The following is a 27,633-nucleotide window of genomic DNA, read 5'->3' as shown; positions in this document are numbered from 1 at the left end:
GAACACTTGCAATCGTTACGATTTTATTAACCATCGAATTGATTGGACAGAAGCGTAACAATAATTTGCATGCCAGATTTTCACACTATTAAATTCTCGCTGTACATATTATCGTATCCACGCGTTAAGTGGCTGGAAACAAAAGCTTGAAGTGAGAATGATTGAATGCGTAAATACGAGGGGGATTACGTCTCTTCTACTCTCATCCATGTAGTATGGAGATATTAGCTGCACGAAGAGCAGCACTCGCTTCGTTCGAATACAAAATGGCTCTGACCGAAACGAGAGATCCGAATTCTGACGAGCTTCCTGCACAGCTTTCATGTCGCTATTCACAGCCAGTTCAAATGGCCAAATGAAGAAACTATGGAACGAATAATCGTTCGACATTTTTCTTTACGAGCTTCAGGTGATTTTGATCAAGTGCTGGCAATGCAGCGGGGCATAAGATCGCGGCGTTATCAGAAACACTTGCTTAATCCAATCTGCTGAGGGAGAAAATTACAGACGACTCATCGCCGGGGTTAAGAAATTTGTGGCTCGTCATATTTCCGTCCAAACACTTTGGAAAATAGGGTAACTCGAAAAATCGTATAGAAAAGAATCGTCACGTTTGAAAATTGAGAAAACATCAAGCTTCTGGACCATCGAATAAGAAATTCTTCAAACGGTCTAACTTCACGAGCCTTGCATCGGAGTAATTGAATTTCCGTGGACGATAAACCTCATCTCGATCTCACGGGACACTCGCAGTTTTACCTGGTATGCGTAACGTTTGGTCTTGAATTCAGTCGAATACCAGGTCAAATAATTGTGGCAAGGATCTCTCCGGCAACTCTCGTCACTCGCCACTCGAGAAATTCGCATATGACGAGTTATTCCCCGCCAGATATACGCTCTGTGCGCGAGCATGCGAGTTGCGTTCCATTTGTGTACATGTTCGTATATGAACGTATTACACATTGGATTTCAGTTACGAACCTTACAGCATCAACATTCGTGTGGCTTTAGCAATGTTGTTCGCGGCCTGATGTAGACGGAATGTGTGCTTGCCTCGATTAACCAAATCCGGGATGAAGGAGCGCACGAGTATGGCAGGGATTCGGCTTGCGAAAGAGAGAATAATGACGGAGAGAGAAAGTCGATGGTCATACCGAATCAGAGGAGAGTCGGAGGGTGCGCGCTGGGGCATGGTTTATGTTTTGTCGAGGGTATTAAGTTTGAGGACGCGTGACAACGCGCCTGTAGACTTCCAGTTGTACCTACGCGTATGTACATACGTATGCAGATGCGAAAGCGGGACCTCTCGTAAAGCCCTCGAGTGACTTCCGCTTTCCAGCCCCGCTCCAGCTTCGGCCTTCTGCTCCCTCCTTTTCTCTCGTTCCCTGCGTTTCCCGTCTTACCTTCTCTTTCTCTCCGTGTTCAATCCCTTTCTCCCGGCATGGGGTTGGCGCCTGACTCTCGGATCTGACCCTTCCAGCATCACGAGATACACTTCGCTCTTACCTACACCCGTACACGCATACATTGTACAATTCGAGTCTGCCGTTTCGGTATATTGAAAGCTCCAAATTGCCAGTGACGAATCGCTCGCTCAATAACGTCGCTAAATTTCACGCGACCGAGACGAATCGATCTCCTTCTCGGTCGTCCCCGAGGCTTCGCCCAATAAGGGATCCTCAACATTCAATATACTCCCTATGAGAATGGTTGTCGACGTTTTTTCGTTGTGTCTCTGTACTTTTTATCAAGTGGTACCAAAGTTAAGTGCATCCACGCATTCGCGTAGAATGCGAACTGTAGTTTCGGTCGAAAAGCTCTTTGATCATTCCCTTTAAGGTATTCCTCTCACGAACCCGAGTTTTCTACGAATAACTGATTTTTATTTGTAGTAAAGTAAAAGTGCAGGCGAAATTTCTATTCAATAATTCATTCACAGAATATTTTTTAATTCCTGATATAAACTGTCTCGCATAGGTAAGAAAAAATTTAAGGAATCCATAGCGACGATAAAAATAAAGGGCTACCGAATGTTTAAAAAAGATATTAAAGATAGAAGTTGGAAAAATAACAGAAGCAGAAGCTTTTCATAACCGCGACTTCTCAGAGATTAGGAATCAGTCCAAATTTCAAGTCTGTCCCATATCTGTGCCGCCAAAAAATACGGTCGTGCGAAAGTAATACCTTAACTAAATGACGATTACGTTTGGATTCCGAAGATTGAAAAAATAACGAGTTAGTGTACAATTTGTTTCTTGTGCACAACAGAGCCGATGATAAATTTTATATTCGAGAGTTTCACAGATAATTGGGCTATTTCTTAAGTCGAAACACAAGTTTTGACATTTTTTTTGTACAAAATCGTCGTGTATTAAACCCATTGGAGTATTTAACCAGAAAGTATGTGCATAGATTTGCGCTGTGCTCGTTCTTCGTTTTTTCTCGGACCTGCTATGCTGACTAGCTGTACCCGTGCACCGAATAAATAACGTCGCTTTACATTTTTATGGGTTAAGGGCGAGAGAACTAACGCTCCTAGGGAATGATGCACCGGCGCCTCCGTTTATTCAGAAAGCCACTCCGTGTTCGGGCTCGGCTGAAACTGGCTGGCGCTCACGCGCGTTCACTCTTCGAATCATATTACTCACGAATCACATGCAGACATGCACGAACTTCTACTCAGGAAATAATTCATTTAGCGGTAACAATCCTTCGGGTTTGTATAGCAAAGTGAAAACTTGATGGTCACCGGATATTTTGTTTTTCTCGAAATTTTTCACTCCCAATTTCACTCTCGGAATTTTTCTACCTTCAGAATATTTTTCATTTCAACAAAATCCGCATCAAGATATTCCAGATTTGACGGTTCTTACGTCAATATTTATTTCCAGTCGAAAAACATTGGATTATTTATGGAAGAGACTGTGCAGTGGATGAACGTCAAAAAGACCTCGCAGTGTGGAAGAGGCGCGAGGATTTTAGCGTCAGGCACTTCAACGTCGTTTGCACGTCCGTCCCTTCGTGACGAATGTGTCATGACGGTATTTACTCATTTGTTTTTTGTCTGTTGCTCAAAATAAATCGCTTTTATGGATCAGCCTGCAAATCCATGATATACGAGAAAGTTTGAGTGAAGCTTTTGATCGTTCGAGTGCGACAGAACAGTGGAAAATGAAGGGAAAGAACGCTCCTCTGCTCCTGTATTCCAGAAATTCTAATATCAGTGTTCCCTTAATAAAAAATCTCAAAAATGGTGATCTCAACGACGCGAAATCGGATGCTTGAGTCGAGTTATACTAATTTTTCGTTTTTATTATACGGAAATCGTTTTCTGCACCGACAATAAGGGAGTTCAGTTGATTAATGGAAATTAGTATCTCAAACGTGCAAGCAGAAAATGTTGCGAAATCTCCCGACATTTTAGAAGCCTTCGTACTCCATTTTCCACTTATCGTCATGTATACCAAACGTGACCAACTACTCAAATGTGTAACGTTCAACAAGAGAAAAATATTAGCGTAAAAATATTAGTTTATAATTTAGCAAAATAATCGGTCAATCGTTTCTGAACACATTAAGAACAGAAAAAAAGTACAATTTATACAAAAGTATTTGTTCACTCGCACAAGCACACTCTCACATTCTTCCAACAAACACACCATCATTTTAGGACAATCTTCTTACAATTATTTCTCGAATATTGACTCGATAATCCACGTGGCGAAAGTGAGCATACGAGAAATGAAGTACGAGAGGGTAGAAATGTCTCTTTCACTTATCTCGAGATCGTTGTGTTGTGCAAAATCCCTCGATGGCTCTGTACTCCGAAATGTGAAAGAACTCGATGAAAATGATTCGCCAGGAGAGATGAGTCGATGGTTTCGTAATGATTTTCAGAATCATTGGGGGCGGCCTGGCCCAATGGTCAGTGAACCTGGCTATGAGTTTGATTTTGATTACGGATTTCTTTGAGCAGATGTTCCTCCTTCGACGGTCCCGGAGCAAGAGCTCGGGTCGATTGTACGAAATTTGGGAATAGCAGGGAGCCGGCTTTCCCTACTTAGCTTCGTCGAAGTCCTAAATATCGATCACTCGCGTCTCAAACACTGCACGATTTTGACAATATTCGAATCTCACACGATTTTTCGTTGGGTTTTTATGAATTCTTTGTTTTTATAACATTAAAAAAGAGTTATTCTCTGAGGGTTTTTTCTTTCAGGGTTAACGCGACGACAAACTGTTGCATTTCTCGCGTTTGCATATAAAACGTTTACCCGTCGGCACACACAGGTTTTGTGCTCACCGGGAGAACCGGAAAGCGACAAAGAATCGTGCTCAACCGACGCGTTGACGTGCCGTACTTCAACACGAGCCTATGTACGAATATATCGACGTCATGCCAAGCAAAAAGGCACAACTCATGGGAGTACAAGCTTGGGAAAGTTCTCAGATTGAGCCTTTTCATCTTCTGAGTATTTGGGTATCAAAATATGTGTACGTGCTCACGGTAGCTTGTTCAATTTCGAGACATTGCTTTGTGAAATGTAAACCGTTGGCACACTTGACTCGTCGTTTTTCGCGTAGGTCCCGTGCATTTTCTCCTCTATTTTTTCCCCACGCCTGGCACCAAAAAGCCTCACGAACAATAGAAATATTCAGTTATCTCAGGATTAGGTTTTTTCTTTTTCGCAAATACATGTTTTCCGCCTTTTCCCATTCACAGAGGTGGAATATTTTACGAGGAATTGAAGCAAACAAAAAATAACAGCCTCGTGAATTTGAAAGTCAAGTGCAAAAGTCAAGTTTTTAAGAATTTTTCATTTTTTTCTTATTTCTGTTTGTTTTTTTTCTTTCTTTCATTTAAAAGAGCAAGCATACCTATTACGTCAAAAAGAGAACGAAGGGACAATTGAATATAGTCGCGGTGTATAAACTACCGACGCATAATGCGCAAAGGTTCGTGTGGATTCCCAGTAAGATGGCGGAAACAAAGTCGTGACTCTTCGCGCTCTGAGACTCGTTTTATCGGCCTTAATCTCACTTGGCTCCGTTTTGTTCTCCGAGCAACAGGAGGGCTCGACATGTATGGGCACGTCGGATATACAAGGGAGCCGGAAAATTGCGCACGCGAGAAATTTGCGACATTCGTGAAAAAATGGTTCTCGAAGGTTTTCTATCGAGTACAGAAACCACACAAGGATATGGCGAAAGCTTATTTGACGTCAAAATGTTTCGACTTTAGGCTCGATCTTCTTGCGAAATTCGTCAAGAAGCGTAACTTTCCTTATCAGATAAATCTCGCCCAACGACGCTGAAGTTTGCAACGTTGGAGTTGAACGAATCGAAGGAAAAAACATTTGCAATTGACTTATTTTTTATTTCACGAAATCATTGGGTGCAGGTTGAAAAACTACGAATTGCGAATTCAGTAGGGAATAACTGAATGGAAGAATTACTGAAATTTTTGGAGTTTTTTTTATTAGATCATTTCGTTGGACTGCAACGTTGCCCAGTTCAACACGATTCTCGCCCATGGTTTTTGGAGCACTCTATACACGAGAAAGATTGAGTGAAAGAAATAACAGAAAAAATGTAGCTCGAGCCACGCGCTGGTGGAGGATAAAAACGTGGGGCTCCGTAAATTTACGCGACGATTGCGCTGCGTGCCGAGTTCGAGTTTAAAACGCGTAATACTGTACACGTCAGAGGCATAATTATAAAAACGGTAGCAAAAAGCATTGCCCGAGGAAACGAGTGTCAGGGGAAGGAGAAAAAAGGGAACCACCGTAAGGACGAAATGACTTGGACACGCATTTTTTTCAAATTGTTGCCTCGTTTCTCATCTAATCTTTCCTCGTAGCTCTTTCGTTATAAACTCAAAGCTTCCTTAAAGTCTTTTTATCGGTACCTTCGAGGCGCGCACTGTTCTGAGACGATATTGCTTTGAAAATAACGAGATAAATATTCCTTGCAAAAATAAAGACGAAGTTATCGTAGCAAGCGTGCGTTTTTTTTGTCATCATTATTTTTTTATGCATTGCTTGATGTACCAGTTAGTTTATGGGCCTCAGTACTTTCTCGGAAAGTTGGTTATCCAGTGAGAAAAAATATGAAATAAAAACCTTTTTAGGTTGTGACCTTTGCTGCACGAAATTTTTCAAATGTTTTACCATTGAAAGAACAAAATTGTGGCTCTAAATGAAAATATTCAACGACAGAATCTCGATGAAAGCACAAGTCGAAAAGCATCCACCAGAAAATGAATCGTCAAAGAACGCACACAGGAAAAATGGCGGATTACAACGCTGAGAGAAGAGACTCAGCTGAAGCTTTCAAATTTATTGAGATCTCAACGCCTGCGTACGATATTCTCATTGCTGTACGATCCCGTCGAATGTCAAAACGATCGAACGCAATGTTCGACACTGTGAAAAGAAATAAAAAAGAAAAGTGCCGCTCCGATGAAATAGATCGAGAGAGCCCGGCCAGGATTGATTATGAAAGTCGAGAATTTCTCTTCATAGTTCACTTCGATTCATGGCCATTCGTGTATAGCGCGCTTTGCCAAGAAATACGTGAAAGTGAAAGAATGCTTTTTTCAATGTGAAAAGTAAAATCTTCTGCAAAATCGCAAATGCCAGATAGATTGATAGATATTGCATCGGACAGATTGAAGCTCTCCCAATTCAAACAGTTCTCATTGCCCTCGGGAGGAAATATGTAGTCCAATTGATATGTGTCTGTTCTCTGTTCCTGTTTTTCAGTATTTTTTGTTCTTTTTCCAACATTCGTGTTGCTGTTATTTTCCATTATGGGGTTGTGCAACAGATAAAAACTCGGAAATTCGCCAAGAGATTATTCGATACGAAGTTACGGATTTTTGCACCAGCGCAGAAAGTTTTGGGTTAAGATCAACTGAATAAAGAACCATAAAGATTTTTTGAAACGCTGAAAATAATCGAAGCACGAATGCTTCGAAGATCTTTGAGGTTTATTAGAACTCAAAATACTTGCAAGTTGGCACCAGTGGAACGGCGGAAAGGGATATTCACAGTTCAGAAGATCAGAAAGTGCAAAGGTCCGCAGAAGGAACAGGGATTGGGCAGAGCAATCGGGTGGGTTTCGAGATTTTACGACGTTTTGAGAGGGCCCTATTAGAGAGAAATTTAGGGACGCCAAGACAAATGGAATAAGCTTCCTGCAACAAACTCATTCGTGGGAAAAAGGTGGAAGAGAGAGGAAAGATGAGAAGGGAACCTGCTCGTTCCAGCTCACCTGCCTCTAATTCACCGGGACAAGTACATACTTCCGTTTCTAAACCGTTCTGACAGATCTACGTGGGCAGACTAGAAGAGTCGTCGAAAGATTATGACCGGAAGTGAGAGGTTACGGCTTTTAAAATGCACCTCCCCGCTGGCGTTACGAAAGGATATTGAATTTGTGAACGTCCATAAGATCGCGGGTGTTTTATAGGCGGTCCACCTGATGCACAATTCTCCTGAGAACGTCGGACGTATAGAGGAAATAAAGGAAAAGTAAACGAGACCAGAATCGCTCAATCGAAACAGTTTCGCGTCAGGTGGATGGATGATTGAGGGACGATGTGTCATTAAACGTCTAATGAGGTGATAGAGACCTCGTCGGAATACGGAGGCATTTCGATTCTCGAAACCCACGGGTGTGTAGCTTCCGCACGGATTTCATATTTCAATAGTTTTACGGTTATGCTCGAGTCTTCGAACGGCGATTTGGCAATCTCGCTAAACGTAAAAATGTGGAGGGTAATATTCCGACGACGAATGGGAAACCGATTCCAGTCGATCCGATGAATACTCGAAAAAAAGGTCGAATGTGACCATCAAAATTCAAGATTCCTCCGGCAGCATTCGTTTCGTTGATTTCGTCAGTAATATCGCAGAATCTCTCGTGAGAGAGATAACACCCAGTGTGAAATGTAACTGCATTGGCCCCCGTAGCTTCGGGGAATGAGACAAGGGGGCTTAATCGTAAATCAGAAGGGAAGCTCATTTTGTCCAGGGAATACAATGCTTTCTGGCGATACTGGCCCACCAAACGAGTTTTTCACATCGTAGTCGTTTTATCGTAATACGATTTACGATTGGTATACAGAGACCCCACTGTCCATTTGGTCCCCCAGCCCCCCTTTGGTACACACACAGTATGGTGTAAATCTAGTAAAAGCAAAAGTAGACCTACCCCAGAATACGCCCAACCGTCCCTATTGCTCCGGTTGTCCACTGCTCTTACGATTCACTTACGCGTCATCGGCGTCCCTTCCCCACACGATTTGTCAATCGCAAATCGCTTCCTCTTTCCCAAAATTTATGTACAGTCCGGAGATCCTTACCTGTAACAAATGAAACAAAAACAGGCTGATCAGAATAACAATCGCGTGGCGTTCCAAGTGGTACGGTTCGCGTTTTCTATACATATATATTTTGAGAGATTACTAATCCTGCACGAATGAATCATTAGAGTAACCATACATCTGATCCGTGAGTGACACATAGAGCGATTCAACTATTGCAGCACGTTTACAGGATGCAAACGTCATGATTATTATATTGCGGTATTGTATGGCCAATTTAAACTCTACTAACTATGGGCCGTAAATGAGAATGGACAGAGCGCGAATATACGCTGACGGTAAAATTATTCGAAGCGTCAATCGCGCATTGGCAAAACAATAGAAGCACAAATGGATTGCAGTTGTGACTATACTGTATGGAGCCACGATTTCCATTGATTGTTTATCTTTAGTTCGAGTTCGAACGGCACGCAGATAGGGTTTACGTGCGGCTGTGTGGAGCTTTGCTGATAACTAATCGTGAGTCAGAATAACGCTGTAATTGTTCATGATCGAGACACACTTGGGTATGAAGATTAATCACTTCTTGAGAGCTCACTGTGGCCGAAGTCCAGTCGAGCATGAATACGAGTGCAATGAGTTTTTAATGGTAAAACTTTGTAAAACAGCTCGAGTCACGTACCAGCGAATGTATTGGGTTTTTCCAATGTGCCACTATCTCTAAATTCTGTTGGACGGTATTATTGATGATGTTTCAGCTGTGCGGATGAATTAATCGAAAGGGTAAATGGCGGTGGTTTGGGAGAGCCACGGATGGGGGATGGTAATGAGGATGTGGAGAAAGATCGGGGGTTCATTCTGACAAGACCTTGTACGTATAACAAGTCGAGGCTTCCACGAGATCTCATCTTTCATCTGAGAGGAGCCAGTGAACTATGAGAATCGGAATAAAAGAGGAGTCTCCAGCGAGCAAGAGAAAATAAAGCTTCGGGTGACGACGTTGAAGCTCTTGCAGAAGGGATGTGCCAGAGCGAGTCCTGGGCGCGGTGGTGTTCTTTCTCAATTCTACAAGATGGACCCCAAAGCGAACGAAAGGAAGGTGGCCGGGGGCGAGAGAAAGCTCAGTTTTTTGCCTCAGGAGTGTGGCGAAAAGAGAGTTTAGTTCTTTTTCGTCCCAACGACGCGAACGCTCGAGCTAAGAGAGATTAATGGAAAAAGGAAAAAAGGAGGCATATAGGCAACACAGAGGTCGTCCCTTTTCGACGACGCCAGCCACCAGACTGTCATCCCGCCCGAACACACTAAGAATCAGCTGCTTCAAACGCCCTCGAGGCGTCCGGTGTCGAATTAGAATTTAATTCTCGACTCGGCGCGCGATCTCTCGTGAGAGGTGCTAGAAGACCGCGTCCCATCTTCACCCTCCGACTGTGATTTCCCATTATTTTTGTGCCGTTCCTTCTTGGCCTCTGCCGCGAATGCGTCGCATTTCTTTTTCACGCCTTCAATCCGTTAGTTCCTCCTCATTGATTTCTTATTCACTTTTCCATGAAATTTCATTTTTTCCTGAATTTTCTACACCCCATAACAGAAGTGGATAGGAGCCGGATCAACTGTGGATTCGCATACGTGGGAACGGCGCATTAAAAAGCTCGAAGCTCCCAACGGAGGTAGAGCTTGCTCGAAAGTAATTGCGTTACGTAATTGTGCATCGGACTCGCTGAACACACGCCATCAGCTTCAGATCTCTCAGAGCAAACATTAACGCAACTGGTCCCATAAAGCGAGTACAAATCTCACCGTTTATCATTGCCTAGAGCAGCATGAAAGGACGCGAGTCGTCTCTAATTTCACCCGCTGATTCATCAAAGCTGAATCTCCGTTTTCTTACAAAACCATTAAACACGTCTAATCACACAAATCGCAAAAACTCTGAGGATGCAGCCATATCTTCGTCCGTTGGACACGTAATTCAGTTGCTTCAAAGATACGAGCGAGTAGCCTCTAATTAACGCAATTAGTTTCTCAGACGTACTGCGCGTCATTATGTATCATCACCAGCGATAGTGCAGCTATTTATTCTTCAACTATTCATGTATCTCTGTGCGTTTTACAACGGAAATGAGTCAAATTACGACGCACACTCATCGTCAATAATCTCGTATTGCGTGACACGTTGTGGCTCGCTCTCGCATCGTCGGATTCTATAACTAGCGGAAGCTTACTGTCGCTGAAACTGTTCGATGTTGCTCGTTTACCGAGTTCGTCGTCGTCAGCGACAATCCCAATGTCCGTTTGCCTATTCCTGCTTCTCTTAGTTTTGCTTGCTGTGCGTCGCGACAATTCGGAAGACTCATTCTGTGATAAAACAAGGGAGTATAGAAACCATCGAATGCGTACGAAAAAACTTTTTCCTCGACTTTCTCCAGCGTCCCGTGTGTCCTTGTAAACATATTGAAAAAAAGAGACACCAGGTGGCGAGGCAGCGAACCGAGAGGAAAGGAGTATAACGCACAACAACGAGCCACCACGTACCGTCCTCCTTTTTTATCTCGGCTCGTTGAATCGATTCATACAAGTTCATCCCCAAGGCACAATTGGACACGCCCACGAAAACAGGCATTCTTTATTTTCGCGCAAAAGCTCAACACCCCAGCAGCACTGCGATATCTTTATATGTCAGTCGCATTTTGTACACGGGTATTTAACGATTCACAAGAGAACGCGTTCATGGCCCTCGAAGAATTACTCTCGCTCTCTTTCTGTTCGAGTCGCAGCAGGGGCTTCTATGCTTGAGAAATCGAGTTGTTGCGTGAAAATTCGTTAGCTACGGAGTAAAATTTCGCACGCCCTTTGCATATGTCAAGAATACTTTGCAAAAGAGTGATAAAAATCGGGACGAATGGGGAACGGGGGATGAAAAGAGAATGGAGAAAAATATCCAGAGAGGTCTTCGTGCTGGAAGGCAGAGTAAAAGGGGTTGGGCGAGATGAAGTAAAAACGAGCATCGACAAGGGCGCCGCCGGTTTTCTCTTATCCCCCTTTCGGATCTTCGTGCTAGCCCTTTACTCGCATCTCTTCATTTTCTCTTTCGTTCCTGATCTTCTTTAGCTTATTTTTTTTTCTTTTTTATTCTCTATCTTACTCATTCCATCACTTTCTATCTCCATTTTTCTCTTGCTCGCTCTTATCTCGATGAACGCCCGAGTGCCATCTCTCGTTTGTTATAACTCTCTCCCTTTTTCTCCCCCCCCCCCCGTGCCACGTGAGGGGCACTGAATCGTCGTGTCTAACAGCCCGCCCTTCGTGTTGTTCGTTGCAGGTAGACGAGAGTGTTGGCCGAAAAAAAATCGCGGAATGATGACTCAGTTTACGTGGACGAGAGCCAGAGGTCGGTAAAATACATGGAAATGAAAATGATGAAAAAAGCGTAAGACGAGGAAGAGTAAAGGGGGGAGGCACAGAAGATCGGACAAACAGATCGCATGAAAACGAGGTCACCGTGAGTTATGGCTGATTGAAAAATCAAAATCTCCCAGGACTGCTCTCCACTTTTCCGCCCTCTTCCCTCATCCTCCTCTCTTTCTCTTTCTCTCTTATTTGCTTCGAACTCGAACGTCCCAGCTGGATTCCAGAAATGTTTTAACTGATCGAGAGCCAAGTTTTGCAACATCACATTACTTTTTTCTTGTTTTTTTTTTTGGCGTCCGAAAATATGAGATTTGTGATACGTGTTTTTCGCAGAGTTATGTGTACTTTGACTCTTTCGTATTATATTCCAACGAATTCAACACAGTTACAAAGACAGGAATAAGGATTTTCTGGTTGTCTGGTTGCTGGTGAAAGGGCACAGAATCATATTTAATTTTAAATAATCCTGATTTCAACTGTAACGGATTAACGAATAATGTGAAAAATAATCTCTCAAAAGCTTTCAAGTTACAAAGCATGGTTAATATCTTCACTGACACACGCGTCGTCTTTATGTCTATATAAATCAGTGAAATCCATTGCAGAATTACTCGGCCATTTGAGCGTGCTCGCTCTCTTCTCTTTGTCTTTTACGTGGAACATGCCTCCGTGGACGATATCTGTATGTACATTATGGGCCGGCTGCTGGTATCCGCGATGACGGTTCGAGATAGTCACCGTTGTACCTCTGCGCGAATCCGGTTATCGCTTCGTTGCCTGATTGGCCATTCTGAATGTCTCTCTCTTGCTCGTTGCTGTTTCCACAACGCACGTACTGCTCACGTTTACGCTCGCACATGCACACACCCTCTATCTGTTTATCACAGCATCATCCCTTTGCTCTTAGACTCTCTCTCTCTCTCTCCACAACGCCCCTCTTCTCTTCACCCGCGCTTTCCACCAGGCCTCAACACCAGCTTACATATGAGTGTTCGCGGACTCTCGCTGTATGTACATTCGAGTTACTATCCTCCCGAACAAGTCTTTTGATCTGCCGTGATTTCAATCCAGTTATCCAGTCCCGTACATAGAGAGCTCTCTCTCTCGCTCTCGCTCCCAAACCATGGTTTTCTCCGTTCCAAATCTGAACCGCTCATCATTCCCTTTCGTACGAGCCATTCGACCGGCATAAATCGCCGAAGCGTACATTTTTTTTAAACTTTTTTTTTACATTTTCTCACTCTCTTTCTCCCCAACTCCGGTAGCCACCGTATCAGACAGACAACTTCATTTATTCATCCCAGACCAATTGGCCACGCTGCTGTGACTCTGACCACTTGGGTCACGTGGTTGACGCTACACTCGAGCCGATTGCCCTAAGCCTCCATTTGATCATTTAAAACTTGACACACGTTTTGTCTGTATCACTTTTTATTATCTACTTACATTTCATGTCATAAGTAGCCCCCAGCCTATATCGGTCTGGTCATAAAACTGTGTTTATTTGTGTTGCGTGCCATGAAGAGTCGAAGATTAAAGAGAATTTTTCGTTTTTATAAACGCAGACTTTGATTTTTCTTTTCAAGTGACGTTTTTTCCTGGATTATACATCGCAAAGGGAGTTTTGAAAAATTCGTCGAAAAATATCTCAACGGAAGTACTCCCCGGAACTTTTCATGAGGACGGTCATCCACCGGGAAATCCACGGTTCAATGCTCTTTGTAATTCATGCGTAAAAAATGTCACTTTTTCACCAGCCGAGATTTTTTTTTTTTTTTTTCTATCAAAATAACGTGGAAACATGCCCGTTTGTGTAGTCCGAGGAGTGACAATTTTTCATGATCAAAGACCAGTAAAGTGTCCCATCATCCATTAGAGCATGAATGGTGAATCAGTAAGATTGCCAGCGAACGGAGCCCCAAAGCAGAACACACGGTCGCGAATATGCTGAGTAATTTGTCTGAGCTTTTCACAAGAATATTTATTCATTAGGATGGTTTCTGTTTTTCCCTCGTATTCGAGACTCTGTGAATTCGCAGTAGCAAAAGACCACAAATGTCAGACTCCCATAATCAATGGCCGCCGCGTGCCAACACTCGGAAAATTCGTGCTTTGTTTTTTTTGCTGAGATTCCTCGAATATTTTATACTAATTTCAACTCCACAATCACGAAAATTTCGCTCACTTCTTTCGTACTGTGAAAACATATGAATTTTATCATGATTGGAGCGTCTATTCCTAGGAATCGTAGACGTCGGTTCAGCGTGACGAAAACAGTAATATTTTCCGATATTCGCAAATAAAATGATAAGAATAACGAAATCGAATACTGACCGAGGCTAGAGAATCGTGTTTTATATGAGCAAGAGATCTTGCATCAGTGCTTTATAAGACGAGAGAAATATGTGCCTTATCAGTATTCACTATCCTGATGGGACCTCTTGGTACAAACGTACTCTTACTGTCTCCAATGTACAAAATAAGCAGGCAGAAAACGCCTTTTGTGAGAGCCCGGATGAGAGAGGCAATAAAACTGTTGTATACGCTGCATGCGTTCGCCACGCACTATTGCGAGGGAAATCTCTTTCCACCTCTTTCCATGCCGCTCGTTGCATCTCTCTCGGTACTTTTACACCCTCCAATAGTGGCTGTATACGTGGTACTTACATTATATTGCCGAGGGTGAGTTCTCGACTTTCATAAACCCTATTTGTCGATATATCATACACCCATGGACGAATCGTACAACCAACTATTCTTTATCCACTTTTGTTGTTTTTCTCGATGTCTTATCAACTATCTGCGAATTCAAATGGTCTATTTATGATCTACAAAGTATCGTGAAGATTTGGTCTCGCGTTTATTCAGCGTATTGATGTTGACCCGGGGTGCAACCAGTCGTATTTCTCTCTTATTTTCTCTCCGTTTTTCGGCCTCCTTCCCGGCACTTGTTCGAGTTGGCTATTTCTCTGCGTGGTAGGGAACAGGCTCGCGAGGGTGGGGATCGTTTGAAGGGATGCTTTTTTTCCAGGGCCGTGAATGCCCTGGGGACTGACGTCACGAGCGATAAATTCTAGTGCTTCTCGGTGGGAAGTTCCGCGAATGACAGAGGGTGAAATAGAAAAAAGATGAGAGAAGAAGGCTAGAAAGAATCGGGGTCCGATAGTTCCTGGATTAGTGGATTTTTATGCTAATAACGAGTACTGCGACGGGGACCAGAGAATTGCGGATATCGAGACTTCCGACTCTTCCTAGGCGAAGACGTATCGCTGTTTTCCCCTTTTACGGTATCGTCTAATATTTCAGGACAGATACGAGAAAAAGTGACCCCCCACAGATGACTTGCAAAGCACCACTTAACGAAAGAATGAGGATTTTTTTGTCAAGTCCCTCCCCCACCCCAACGGAGCATCAAAGAATTCTCGAATATTCGATGAATTCGTTTTTACAACTTTCCACCCTCGTACTTGGGAGGAAGCTTATCCGATGCCATCATATTCCTACCGAGTGGGCGAGAAAATGAAGCGAGGACTCTCAAATGAAATGTACGAATGATTCACCGGATAAAAAAAAAAGAAAGGAAAAATATTCTCCAAAGTACACAGTGAAATTTGTTCTCGATTTAAAAAAAAAAAAACGTATTCTCAGCGTAACCCACACTGAGTAAACACGCGCCAGCTCATTTATATGCAAATATACGGAATACCTAACGAGAAAGAGACGCGAATAAGGGGCGTATCGCATTAGACTACTTGCAAAATCACGACGACTCAATCCACTCGCGCTCCATCGCGCCCTTCTAACAATCCTTCCAATCTGTGATCTGCAATCAAATTTTCGAGAGCTTCATTTGAGTTCACTCGAAGACTTTGCTTGCGTAACTCGACCCCCTATTTACATATCTTTTTTAAGGCAGATCCTCAACTCCATACATTGACTATCAAAAAATCCGATGCGTTGTCAGGGTTTTTTAAAATTATTTCTTGTATCGCAATCGAATGTATGTTGATTGATCGCTTCGGATAGCTTTTCATCGCAATCCTCGTTATTTTTCCATTCGATTCATCTTGAGTTGAGTACTATTGAAAATCTAGATACAGAAATCACTGTTTCTCGAGCGTCATGTAGAAACTTTCGAAACTGAGAGAATGTCATTCAAAAAGTTTCTCCGAGTATCCAAACGAAAGCGAGTCAATATATCGTTGGATAAAAGGTAAAAATTCATTCCAGAAAATCAACCTCTTGAAACCACTGCCCGCTTAATTGGCCATTCTCGAAAGCCTCGACTTCAACGAGTGTCAAAATACTTTTGAAAGTTGATGTACACATAACGATTGTACCAAGTGTGCAACGTGGAGAAAGAGGAGAGCGAGGAGAGAAAAGATGAAGCGATAGAACCACGTAGCGTTGTACAAAAGGCGTCAGATGTCACCGAGGTTCTCGGGGCCCCCCCATTGTTACATCCCCCTAACCGAGCTAATAAGCGACCCTAAAAAGTGTAACTATACACAGCCTATAGATATATACGAGGTAATCGTCGTGTGCGTTCTAGAATGCGAAGCGATGCAAGGAGAGCTATGGGAGGGAGTAGTTTCAATTCATATTTGGTATGGTAATTGGGCCGGGAATAATTGCACTACAACGAAATACGAGATAGGGTCAGGAGAGAAATGTCCCTTGAATGGTAGAGGGCCTCCAATTTGCTCCACACTCTCTCTCTCGTTCCCTTGAGTATTCCCATGTATATTACAAATGCTCCATACAAATGTATACATACACATTTGGCAATATATATATGTCGAGGGAGAATCTTGAAAGCCACCATATTCCCCTTTCCTATATCTGTGCATTGAAGAAGGGTTGGAGAAAGGGGATTCATGATTGGGGTTGGTTGAGCAATCTAAAAGTTTTTCCTACACGAAAAAACGAAAGAGAAGAGTGGAGGAAGAAGGGGAAAGAAGAGAGGAGGGGTGGGGGGGAGGGGGGGGGGGTGAGAGAAGACGAGCTGAATCGCGAATCCGCAGGACCCCCTCAATAATATAAATCGACCACGACGTGTCCAGCCTCAAGGGACAATACTGGCCTCATCCCCTAACCAAACGTATAACTCCGCCGTACGAGTTATAGCACGTGGATATTTGGCGAGCTTGATTGATGCTGCGGTTTTCGTAACACCAACGGCCCTCCTGTAATATATCGAGACTCGAAACTCAGCACACATTCTATTATTGATTTTAATCCTATCGGAGCGGATTATTGATCGTAAGAAAATTTCGTTACTGGTCGTTTTATTGTGGGCTGGAGGAATCGACTTTTTCTCGGTATAAAGCTACAATGGTCGGTATTATTTGACGAATTGACGTCTTGCGAGATAGTCTGAGTGGATTTATCATTTTTTTGGAGGCATCAGGAATTGCAGACGATATAGAAACCCCCTTAACTGGCGACAAATATTTCGAACAGCCATCAAAATCCCTTTATGAATTACTCGAACGCTGTGGCGAAAAATTCCTGTCATTCAAATCGATCCTCCCCCCTGCAGGAGCCTCCTGACTCATGGAATTTTATTACTATACAGTGGACACTTATTCCTAGTAATGGAGAAGATATTCTCATCGTGGGTAACGACCCACGATACACACTCTTTCTCCTCCACCCGTCCCTTCTCAGTCTCGGTATTTTTCCTTTATTTCCCTCGTCCGTCGATATTACCATCCTCCCTTTCGTCTCTTCATACAAATTTCATCCCTTGTGGCATTGTTTCTCCCTACAGGAAAAAGCCCTTATGAATTCTTCGTTGCCACGTAACATGTCGTATAATGGAGGGGCCTCTTTCCAAACAGCCAACAAGTATGATAGCAAAGTACAGCAGTTAGAGTGGATTATGGTGTGGTGATCGATTGTAAATATCTCAGGATAACTTGAGACCTCGTAAATATTTCGTATCGTTTCTCCCCCCAAAAAAATTCACTTTTTAGCACCGAAAATGATTATCCAGTTATATACAGCGACCAGAAAATTATGATTAATGAAAAAGGTCCGTTATTGCAGACAAATCGACTGCTGCATACGAATCGATGCTGAAGTCGTGCTAAGATCCGGAAAACAATTCGCTGTGCATTCCGGGATCGTCGAAACCGAAAAGCATAGAAATCGTTTTTTCGATTTTATTTACTCGACTAATGGGGTGACGCTCGCTAGATTCTTTGTGTGGCTTAGCATAGGACGCTCTCCAAGGCAGGAATATAGAGAGCCTCCCTCGATACGCCTCACCGTATTCCCTAGGATATTCGTAAAGATATTGTCGAAAGAGATTTTCCTTCGGGGCACGAAGGGACCGAAATGGCTAATGTCGAGGGGACATTAGGGACACGTAATTTCGTCAGAAATAAATAGTTATACGCAGAGCATCGGGAACTCGAGCTCCAACTTAAATTTAAATCACGTCGTGTTTAATATCAGAGTGTGTATCGAATGCATTTCATTTCTCAGCTTATTTAGCAAGATTCGAAAGAAGTGAATATCGATTATTCCATTATGTATATATTTCAGATGTACAAATAACCTGTGGCTGTGCCAGTTGGCCAACAGAAATATCACCAGCGCCGTACCATTTATCAAGTTTATTGCTTTGTGTGGGAAAATATAAGCACTTTTTGTCACGATCGTATAACTGGCCAAATATTCACTTTACGACGTATATTTTGTGGTTGGAATAATTGCTCGATTAATCATACCTACGTAGCAGCATGTTCCACGAGGATGCTGTAGCACACCAATAAAGTCTGAGTCGCATTGAGAAGATGCGAGATAAGGAGATTTAAGAAAGTATTTTCCAAAGTTATTTCTGTGGTGCAACTTTGACGGGGTATTTATTGATATAGAGGCAGCCTATCGGTTGTGCCATGAACGAAAATCGAGGGGTGGGAGACGCCGCGCCAGTTCCCTTTTCATCGATGCACTTTATTGGCTAGAAATATTGGCGGAATACTTTCTTATAACATATTGTTTCCGAGGAAGGGATTTTTAAGGATTTTTCATTCTGGTTGTTACTACAATTTGAATGGAATTTCAAACGAACAAAATTCGTTCTTATGATGAATTTACGAATTTGTAGACTCGGCCATTTTCAATAAAGCTCGCGTCCATCGGAGTATTCGTACGGAGCCTTGAATTGCTGAAACTTGGGAACGAACTGAGGGGGCGAAAAAATCCTCGAAATTGAAGTATTTATAGAGTGGGTGGCGCAGAGAACTTGAGAAACCAAGGCAAAACCACTCGAAGAAACGATTCTCACACTCTCGCACCCTCACACTTTTTGACGTTTTCTCTATTTCAAATATAACTCAAACATTTCTCAAGAGAGAATCAGAAGAGAAATAGAGGTGAAAAGAGAATGAAGAGTAATATCCGAAAACCCGTGAGGAAAAGCGAAAGAACGAACACGTCTCGGTTAGGGGGTCGGAATGTCCGATAAAACGAAACTTGAGCGTCTAATCCCACCGAGACTTTTCACGACATTCGATTAATCTTGCTGTTTTTTTTCGCGCGACCCCCGTACTCACTTTCACATATAGAAAGCTTTTTCCGATATCGAAGGCTGGAAATTTTCGCTTCATTTTCTCGCGGGGTTTGTGGAACGACAAGAACAAGAAAACTCGTGGAATAAAATTCATCACTGCAACTTCAAAGTAATGGGATTCAATGAAAATCCCTTATTTCACAGTCACGATTGATCTCGAGTTAAGGAACAAGTGAAATAACGAAGAAGAGACGGGCGGATTTGGCCCCGAGCGATTTTCTCGATCGGTCAAATTTCCGGTATGGCGGTGCCCGCCAGATTTGCTCGTCGTAATATGCAACGGTGCATTAACCCCGAGTCAGTTGGTACGAGTTGAAAAAAAATAAGCAAAAGAAAAAGAACAAACAAACGTTAACTCGATCTTGGCACGGATCCACGTTGTTACCGAGGGCCAATAAATGGAGCGTAACGTCATTCAAAATTGAGGGTTGAGTTCTGATTCACGAGCAGTAAGCTTCGTCATTAACCTCTACCTCCGAGCTGTCGGGGATTCTTGTCACCGAGCAAAGTTATTCAAAAGCGACGCTTCACCCGACGAGCAGACGAAAGAGGTTACTATGGAATATAAATGGTTTGAAAGATCTTTGACGAAGATAGTGCACGAAGGGGTTAGGGCTACGCAAGCAAACATTAATTGATTCGATAGAGAGTTGAAAAATGCTAATGAGCTCGATCAGAATCACGAAGTTTAAATCCGTTAGAATCCGATGAGTCAATATCGTCATAAAATATTGAAAACGAATGAGTTTGTGAATTCTAAAAAATCTTCAAGTGCACTTTGAATATGATTCATGGAAACAATAATTTTATGAAAATTTCAATTCAAGAATCCATAAAGCATTTGAAACCATTGGAAGGGGTGTCACCGCTTTGCCGTATCTTCGAAAATGAATCGACGAAGAAGCCGAGGACGTTAGAAGATGTATCGAACGAATAAGGCGACCTTTTTTCGGTTTTCGTTACGCAAGATGTACGACACAAAAAGTTACGGTTATAAATCCAAAGGTGCTAAAAATAGAGGCAAAAGCCTGCTCACCAATTTTATATATTTCTGTCCAACGTCGGTACGTATCGTCGTGTATATTTTTTTCATATTCTACATTCAATGCTACAAGATCTCGAACGTGTGTGCCCTCCGAAATTTACGTTTACCATCGACCGCTCGACTATAAAATGGCCCACATGGATCAAGTTTCAGGTAAGATCGTTTGGTCTCGATATCTTGGATAAAACGTTATACCAAGTGTATGTATCTGCGGATATATATATATTTGGAATATAAAAGTAAAGAGACCTCGGTCCAGACAATATTTCAACGAAACTCAGTTTGGAACTTTGATGTATCATAAAATAATACGATACAGAGAACAATATCGCGGTTGTTCGCCGACGTTCGCGGACCCATGAGTCCGAAACTTGATGGTTCGGAAATACACGGGGAACTAGTGCCCGGTAAATATTTGTTTTCAAATAAAGTCATTTCGCATGGTTTTGTTCAAGAGTGAAGGTGTGCTCCGGTCACGTGAAAATATAGTTGATGGAGAGTGAAAAAGAGAGAGAAGGGCAGGAAGAAGCTCTTCGGTTTCCCGAGGGTATTGGTGGTTACGCGTTCTGGTTTTAGGGTTACGTCCATCTCCATAAATTCATACGCACGTGGAGAGGCACCGTGGAGAATTGCTATGCATATTGCATAGGATCGTAACGTTATGCCGGCTCAAATGGAAATAGTCCATTAGAGCGTGCGCAGTAACGCTGGGTTGTTGTGAACGGAGCTAAATTTCTTAGAACATTTTTCAACGTTTTGAGATGATGAATTGATGGTACCGAAGCTCCGTGTTTATTTGAATAAAACTGTTGAACGCATTCGACGTTAATGCAGCGTTAATAAAATATTGACAAGCTACGAGGTTAAGGGAAGATAAATTGAGAAGCAAGTTCGAGGAAAATTCATCAGCAAATCGATCGTTGTTCGACGAAACGAGATTACTGAAGCATTTGAATGTGGAGCAAGCAGGGGTGCATGGCTTCGTTGCGTAAAGACCACAATCAAAGGGAGAAAGGGAACGAAAGTATGATGAGCCGCAGGAATATCAATTACTCGCTGGTGGAAATGCCAAGCCAACGCGCACATTTTCGGTTTCCGCGGATCGGCTCTTCAGTTGTATGAAGTATGACAGTTTCCATGGGTTGCGTCAGTGTGCGGTGTGCAGAGAGGTCATACATGCTCCTCGCTCCGTGTAAATTGTCGACTGACTGCATTCGGTGGAAGGCGACACAGGCTAGCTTAACTTCGAGCCACATAGACAAATGTTGGGCGAAGGAGTGGGGACGAGATGGAGGGAGCTGTAATCGCCGGTGCTCAATATTGCACACTCCAATTTTGCACTCAAAGCAGCTGGCTGCTTACTACGTCATCACGGATGCCGTTCTGGCTCATAGAGAGCCTCTCGGCTTGGGTAACCATTCTGGAACACTCCAGCAACACTCTCGTTACTAGCGTGTCACCATATCACCCCCTCGACTACCGCTCACGCTGAGATTATATTTTTCCATTAACCCTCTGAGACTCTCTCTACCCTTCGCCCTCTCTTTCCCCCGTCGCTTCTATTTCGCGATACATTTTTGTTGGTAACATCACTGCGATTTTTCAAAGAGCACGCAGCGACATATCCGGGTAAAAAATTGCACGGGCTTAGAATGATTGATGAAAAAAATGTTGGTTCATTCCTTTTTTTCTGCTTATTATTTACATGGTTTTGTGTTGATAAAGGATCAGCCGTAATTCCGTATGGGAATGGAGGAGCTGCGAGGATATTCGAGAATGAAAAATTCACAATTCTGCCAAGTAATTGAGTTCGTTGAAGCTACATATACACAGTATTGGGAGGATTTGAGTCTCGGGCTCGGAGAACATCATTACTCATATTACATTTATCGCAAATTCGTCTTTAAGAGATTCTCCTGAAAAATTTTCTCATCTCTCCCCCTCTCCCAAGCAGTCTGCGAGCAGCGAAGAAGGAACTTGAAGACAAAAAACGATTCTACACAGAGTGGCTCTCGTTTTTCAATATTTTCGGGTAGCAAAACAAAAGCAGGCGAAAACTTATTGTCCTCCCGACAGCACGCAGGTAACATTCGAGCCATTATAATTTTCATTATTTTTCGAGAAAACGATGACCGAGGAGCTCGCACGCAGAGCTTTTGGACGTTGGTGTTCAGCGGAGAGAAAGAGCAGTAGAAGACGATTGCTAGCATGTTGCTCGTCGCGGATGTGGTCGTTTTCAAGGGGACGAGAGACAAGAGACGCACCGGATGAGATTCGCGAAATTCGTGTGGTTGCGAGCAACGACTGCGAAGGGATACCAATCTCTTACTTCTGCTCTCACCCTCTTCTCTTCCGAATGTTTAATCTTCATACACAACGTGTCCCAGAGTAGAAATTCCCCAAGTTACATTGTTCCCTAATTTCTGGCAGGGCACGAAGACACGAATCATTGGAATTCGAGGTAAAAAATAAAAAGGAAACGGATCTCGATCGAGGCGACGGAGTGATGGAAGATTGATTTTTTGAGCGGAGAAATTCAAATACCATGTCTACAGTGGGACCAATCATAGGAGCGTGGTAAAAACAAAAAGCGAAGAAATGACGATATTCAATTTTCAGCCACCCGGTACATATGCAGATATATAAATATCCACTTTTCATCCTTCATCCCCGGAGTTTGCACGTACCGCAAAGCCGAGCTTTCTTCTCATTCTCTTTCTCGCACTTAACTGCGCGGTGGTCTTTCGAGATAGTCTCGCCAAGCTTTCCGCCCCTTCCCTTTCTAGCACGAGGGGTTCGCAGAAGCGCGTTATTTCCTTCCTTCTGTTCTACTTCCTTCCTCCCAATGTATTCTCAACCAGGTTTCCCTTTTCAAGCGCTCTCGAGCTACCAAAGAAGCAACGACAACGACGACGCGATGTCGGTTGTGAGGTCTTGAAAAGCGCGAGTAGTAATATCACAAACAAATCCAATTTGTGTATTTACGAGAAATCTGCTCTTACTCTTGAGAGAGCGCTGCTACATCACGAAACATTATACCCTCAATATCATTTCGCAATGGATACACACACACACCCACACACACACACACACACATTCACATGACGCTGAAGTTTCCAACGTTGGAGTCCAACGAAATGGTCTAAAAAAACTCTCAAATAATTCCAGTAAATCTCCAATTTTGTTCCCTGCCGAATTTCCAGTTCGTCATATTTCAAGCCACATCAATAGTTCGCGAAATAAAAAAATAATGAATTATAAATATTTTTTTCGTTCATGTCGTTGAACTCCAACGTTGCAAACTTCAGCGTCGTCACATTCACGAGACTCTTGACGCACTTATCAAATTTCTATTATTACTTCCTTTTCGGAAAATTTGAAATTTGTTTTGCTTAAGGTTGAAAAGAGCATTGGTTGGAGGCGGCTGTTTTACGACTACCAATCAAGAGCCGAGTGGAGGGTCTTCGAGTTTCAGAGCACTCTCTCTCTCTCTCTCTCTCTCTCTCTCTCTCTCTCTCTCTCTCTCTCTCTCTCTCTCTCTCTCTCTGGCTCGTAATTCCGAATACTTTCGTCAAGTGTTTGCGGCATCGATATGAAAACGTGTCTTCCGTGTAAATGAATATTCGTTGTGCAGACATTTTGTGATAGGATCTCGCTGTTCTTTGGCTCTTGAGGAAAATTACATCCCACACAGGAACGATGACTATCTATAAAACGTCCATAAAGGTGAAGAGCCTGTAAACTACGGTTATATGAAGTGATGCTGATACTTGGAGGCTTGTGACAACAGGATGAAAGTTCCAAGGGTTCGGGGCAAAAGGATGATGAAAATTGATCGACCTGGCACACAGGGTTGAGCCTCAAAAAGGTGAAAGGTAAAGGCGATATCACGCCCCCATAAACCTTCGGGAGAGGAGGCAGGGGAGGGAAGTTTCCTTGACCAAGGAAGCGAAAATTTCCTTGAACTTTCCCTTGAACATAGGAGAAGCAGGGCCCCAAACAGCTTAAGGGTTCTTTCGAGCGTCCGTAGTATCACATGTGCCCTTGAGGATTAGTGCAGATGTGCATTTTTATTGCACTCGCTCGACTGACAAAATCCTCATGAAAGAGACACAAACGCTCACGAGTATCGACACACCGCTCGGTAGATGTTTGTGCGAAAAGGAAAAAGGACAGAGTAGAAAAGGAGAAGGAGACGACGCGTGCGACTGAACCGAATGAAATTACCGGAGGGGACGAACGTTGAGGTTGCTTTTTGCTTTGATGTGGAGCAAGTTGAACCAGTAACGCTTGGTTTCCTCCACTCTCTGGCACTGGGGATCGGCTCCTGGTTAATATACCAGATCGACGAACGTATAAGATGACGCTTCCTTGGTGATATAACGACAAGTAGACCGAAGAAATATCGCGCGCGAGGCTCGATTCCATAAAGCCTTCCGGCTGTTCTCGCACACTCGTCAACCCTTAAACTTCTCTCTCTCTCTCTCTCTCTCTCTCTCTCTATTTCATTTCGTCTTTCATCCCGATAAATCTCCCATTGAGAATGCGTGTATAAATACATCTGGAGCATGACGCCCGTCTGTGTAAACTATCTTGGCGCGATATCCCGGGTGTTACAGCGAGGCGAGGAGCAATGAGAGAGTAAAAAAATAAGAGCCCTACGATCTCCTGTGCCACAAAGGTCCAAAGTTTTTCGTTGATGATCCTAGGGGAGAGGATCTCGTGACAATGTGACTCATTGCGCGGGACCCTTCATCGGCGACGAGTGACATAAAAGAAATGGAATCTATAGACTCTCAGCCCCAAATTTAATGAAACTGTAAATTAAAAAATATCTTCACCTCCGTGCTCTTTTTATTGACACAAGGAAAGGCGATTCCTTCCAGCACGATTCTCTTTTTTATCGCTACCGTTCCGGAGGAAATAATATTTTTATTATGACAGAAAAATATAAAAATAATGAAATAAAATGTATTCTTCGGCACATTCTCATGCCGTCGCGAGGGAGCTCGAAGAAAAATTCAATAGATTCTTCAGAATTAATGGAGATTGCGAGAATATGCTGATGCGCCCCGTTGTGGGCGAGAGGCGAGGGATGCAAGACGCAAGGGCGTGGGCGTTTATAATGGAAAAGCCATACGAAAGGCGGGGGCGTGTGATTGGGGAGATGGCAACGATGCCACATATATACGTGTGTTTAGGGTCACTCTCGAGGGTTTCGAGTTCAGTATGGGGACGTGACTTCTGTCGCTTCGAATCATCTCTACGATCTCTATGTTCAAGTAGGAACCATGCCTATGTACGTGTATATATATTTTGCTTCCCTCTTAATATCCGAGCTGCGCTACTAGGGCATCCGCATACACGATGCTCAAAAAGTTAACCTCCGGGTGCGTGCGCGAGAGCTTTGATTTATACCGACGTAGCACGCATGCTCTTTTCCTTATCAACCCTCACGCACGACACACGCCGGGCCTTGTTACACAAACTCATTTCATCCCACTTTCGTATACAGTTACCCACGAGACTGAGCGCGAAGAAGAAGAAAGGAGAGAGAGTAGCAGGCCTTATCTCCGTCGTACAATCGGTCACGTGTCCATTTTCCGCAACCACGTCATCTTTGCCACAGTGAGCGCGTTGTAATAGAGCGGAAGATTCGTTCGTTCGAGACGAATTACTTTCTCCTCTGGCGGAGATAATTCATAATTGCTGGGAAGCCTGATCGTAATGAAATCCGAATACGCGTTATTTCGGATCCTCGAAACGAGCGTCCGAGCACTCATTTTTTATGAGGCCATATCAAAGAGTTTTAAGGCTTCGCAACAGAATGTTTAAATTTCGGATGTTGTCGCCTTTCACCCATTTTCGGAAGGCTTCAACATACAAATCAGTCGTTCGAAAATTTACCTTCCTATGGGAAAAATCCCATACGACTGTTACGCGGGCATCATTCCGCCTGAATTGATTCGAACTGGTGGTTCGTCGGTACACCGAAGGTGCCTGCGCCATTCTCGGTCTCGAGGAGGAAACACCCATTGGAAAAAATATGAGACCGTGCTAGACACACGTAGCCATAGCCTGTGACAGCAGCCACATGCGATTGCGGAGTCGAGTGAAAGAGGCGGACAGACCTAATTCAAAACCTTTGCATTCGAAATGCCTCGTTAGTTTATGCATCCAATAGGAGTTCTGACCCGATATACGGAAAACCTTTTCATTGCAACACGCACGCGTCTATAGTTCATATAATTTCAGATTGTGGGGATGAATTTAATGTAAAAACGAATGGAAAAATGTGCAGAAATGCGCTACTGCGTTCACTGTACAGGAATCTCCACGAATCAGTGTGTCTCTACCAAAATACACGGGAAACATATTTTTTTTTCCATTTCGTTCCCAAAGAAATTCAATGAAACATTTTCGCTAACGAATTGTTAATATGAAATTCGATTTTCGTCTCGCGGTAGTTCGTGAATACAAATGGGAGAGATAAAAAAAGCTGCCAATGCATAACGAGGTTGCTGTTTTACCCTGAATTCTCACACGGTTCACGAACTGCGCCAAGCTTCAACGATCAAATGCGGAAAACTCTCGTCAATTCCCAGCGGGGATCAGAATGCGATCGTAACGATACGGAGCTTTTCCCGTTTCAAATTGGATGGCGAAGTTATCCTGGGCATAGCCGCGCACCCGCGGAAAGCTTCAAATTTTCTTTCTCTCTTCACTCTCACCCTCTCTCCATCTCTTGCAAGCGAGTCCAGCAATAGTACAAGAACCGCCTGATAGCCATGAATATTTCTTCAATATTTCCGGGTCTATGGCACTTTCTTCTTCTCTCTCGCTCTTTTTCTCTCTTCGGGCTGCATACAAATACACTAAAGTCATATATAAATCGTAAGTTCTATCGAGTGCGGGAGAGAGAGAGAGAGAGAGAGAGAGAGAGAGAGAGAGAGAGAGAGTCCCGCAAAATCAACGTTATATATCCCCATCGATTTCGTAGAAGCGGACCAAATCATATTTACCTTGCGTACGATACTACGTTGGAGTCCCTCGTCGATTCTTGTATCGTAATAAATCTGAATATATCCGCGAATCTCGAAATTATGTTATTATTATTCGAATAACTGTCTAGAGTATATCTTGCAGATTAATGTCAGCGCTTCTTCTTAAACCGCTATCGGATAAATTGCTCTGAAAATTCCAAGTGATCGTGGCTGCAGAAGGGCTCAATGATGGATGTTTCAATCTGTACGAATCGGCATAAAATTG

General features: G+C 43.2%; 1 protein-coding gene and 1 long non-coding RNA gene across 5 annotated transcripts in view; both read right to left on the bottom strand.

Moving 5' to 3' along the window:
- Nucleotides 1-27,633, bottom strand: part of LOC122409390 (fasciclin-3) — a 295,426-nt gene that overhangs the window by 166,348 nt on the left and 101,445 nt on the right. The gene's annotated exons all lie outside the window — the stretch shown is intronic.
- LOC122409480 (uncharacterized) overlaps nt 8,241-27,633 on the bottom strand; it is a 99,927-nt gene continuing 80,534 nt past the window's right edge. Inside the window, exon 3 of the long non-coding RNA XR_006260713.1 lies at nt 8,241-8,368. This is a non-coding gene — a long non-coding RNA (uncharacterized lncRNA). The remainder of the gene's footprint in view (nt 8,369-27,633) is intronic.

This window comes from Venturia canescens, chromosome 1, assembly GCF_019457755.1.
Source record: "Venturia canescens isolate UGA chromosome 1, ASM1945775v1, whole genome shotgun sequence".
In the NCBI taxonomy this organism is placed as follows: Eukaryota; Metazoa; Arthropoda; class Insecta; order Hymenoptera; family Ichneumonidae; genus Venturia; species Venturia canescens.
Note: the sequence above shows the minus strand (reverse complement) of the source record. Positions and strands in the feature narration are given on the sequence as shown.